The sequence below is a fragment of the Elephantulus edwardii genome, unplaced genomic scaffold (genome assembly GCF_000299155.1).
Source record: "Elephantulus edwardii isolate Elephantulus edwardi_28Jun2011 unplaced genomic scaffold, EleEdw1.0 scaffold00011, whole genome shotgun sequence".
Taxonomy (NCBI): domain Eukaryota; kingdom Metazoa; phylum Chordata; class Mammalia; order Macroscelidea; family Macroscelididae; genus Elephantulus; species Elephantulus edwardii.
The window spans coordinates 29,342,276-29,345,028 of NW_006399761.1; positions in this window are offsets into that span (position 1 = coordinate 29,342,276).

The window sequence follows — 2,753 nt, forward strand, 5'->3', positions numbered from 1 at the left end:
CCCCCAACCCTGATGTCAGTCCTGCTTTACAACAGTGGCATTATGCAGTGTTTGTCACTTTTTGACATTTCGCTCAGCATACTGTCCTCCAGGATCACCCATTTCTATAATATTTCATGAGTTCCTTGTTTTTCAATGTTGCATAGTATTTTAGAGCTTCTCTATCTATTTGTTTGTTGATGGGCATTTGGGTTGATTCCAACTCTTTGCCATTGTGAACATGAGTATGCATATATCTGTTTGGGTGGCAGTTATGGTTTCTTCAGGATATATTCCCAATAGTGGAATTTCTGGGTCAAATGATATTTCTGTTTCCAACTTTTTCAGAAAGCCCCATACTGCCTTCCAGAGTGGTTGTACCATTTTACACTCCCACCACTCAACACCAATTTCTCCACAACCTCATCAACATTTGTTGTTTGCTGTTCTGTTTAATTTTGCTATTCTTACTGGGGAGAGATGATATCTCATAGATGTTTTGTAGACTTTAGTTCTTTATCAGGTATTTCATTACCAAATATTTTTTCCTTTATGTGGGTTTCCTTTATACCCTGGTGTGGAAGAGTTTTGATGTGCCTAGAGATTTGATTCTTAGAAGGTTCCATTTATCTATTTTATTTTCTTCTGTTTGTAGGTTTTTTAGGATGCTTGAGAGACTGTTCTTATTGTGGATTAGGGCTTCTAGAGTTCTTCTAAGCTTTTCTCTGATGAAATTTAAAGTCCTTGGTTTTACACCTAGGTCTTTGATCCACTTTGAGTTGGGTTTTGTGCATGGTGTGAGGTGTGAGTCTTGTTTGAGTTTTCTACAGATAATTTTCTAATTTTACCAACATGATTTGTTAAAGAGGTTTTGTTTCCCCACTTAACTGATTTTATCTCCTTTTCAAAAATCAGTTTACAATAGGTAGATGAGCTGATTTCTGGGTTCTCAATTCTATTCAATTGATTTATGTGTCTGTCACAGTACCAATACCATACTGTATTGACCACCACAGCTGTGCAGTAGGATTTGAGATCAGGAAGTGTGATGCCTCCTACCTTGTTTCTCTTTTTCAGGAGTCCTTTGCTTATTCAAGATCTCTTTCTATTCCAGATAAAATTGGAAAATGCCTTTTCTATCTCATTAAAGAATGGAAGTGATTTTTATATTGTTACTGCATTGAACTTGCAGAGTGCCTTTGGTAAAGTTTTCATTTTCATAATATGGAATCTTTGTGTCCATGATCATGGCATATTCTTCCATTTCTCCAAGTCTCTTTTTGTATCTTGTAGTAAAGTTTTGTATTTTCCTTTGAATAGGTCTTTGTTTTTAGTTAGATTTACTCCCAAGTATTTAATCTTAGGATTAGCTTTTGTGATAGATATTGTTTTTCTTTGGTCCATTTCTATATTCTCTTTGTCACTGTACAGAAATCAAGTTGATTTTTGTTTATTGATCTTGTATCCTACCACATTCCTTAACTGGTTGACTATGTCCAGTAGTTCTCTCACTGACTCTTTAGGGTTTTCTGAGAATACTGTCATATCTTCTGCATATAGATATAATTTTACCTCCTCTTCGTCAATTTGAATACCTAGTTCCTTCTCTTGTCTTACTGCTATCACTAAGACTTAAAAAAAAACCAAACCAAAAAAACCCCAAAACATTAAATAGAAGTGATGATAATGGGCACCCTTGCCAAGTTCCTGTTCTCAAAGGAAATGTCTAATCTCTCTCCATTGAGAAGAATGTTGACTCTTGGTTTTGCATATATACTTTTTTCTATGTTGAGGAAATTGCTCTCAATTTTTATTTTGTTGCATGTTTTACTCAAGAAAGGTTTTGAATTTTGTCAAAAGCCTTTTCTGAATCAATTGATATGATCATTCGGTGGTTGTTATTTGTTTTGTTAATGTGATTAATTATATGGATTGGGTTTTGTCCTTATTTCCTTTTTCTAGAGGGTGTAGGGTTGTTTTTCTGTTTCATGGAGATATTAAGTCATTAATTTTGCTTCTTCTTATTTTCTCCCTTTGCTGTATCCAAAAGTTTTGGTATGCTATGTCTTCCATTTCTTTTGTTTTTTTCATTTTTCGCTTCTTCTATAAACTAATAATACTCAAGTAGGGTGTTTTTTAGTTTCCATATGGGTGGAGTTTTTGTTTTGTTTTGTTTCCTTTATCCTCTTATTTATTAGTTTCTAGTTTTATGACACTGTGGTCTGAAAAGATACTTAGTATTATTTTGATGTGTTGGTTTTTAAAAAAAATTTTTTTACACTGGCTTTGTGTTCTAATATATGATTGGTTCTGGAGAACATACCATGTGCACTTGAGAAGAAAGTAAATTGAGTTTTAATTTGGTTAAGTACCCTGAATACTTCTATGATGTCGACATGGCTAATTGTATACTTGAGTTTTTCTGCATCTATGTTGAGTTTCTTTTGAGTTAATCTGTTCTTTTTTGACAGTGTTAAAGTCTCCTAGTACTTTTGTGACGCTTTATATTCCTTTTTTCAACCATGTTGACCATGGTTTTTTATGGTTTGTATGTCAACTATTTGGTGCATAGTTAACCAAAGTAATGTCCTTTTAATCTTTTGAGCCTTTAAATCATTATACAATGGCTTCTCATCTAGAATTCTATGTGATCAGAAATTAATATTACCAATCCTGCTTTTAGGTGGATGCAATTTATTTGATAAATTTTCCCCCCACCCTTTGATTTTTTTAGGCTATCTTTTTCCTCATTTCTTAAATATGTCTCTTGTAGG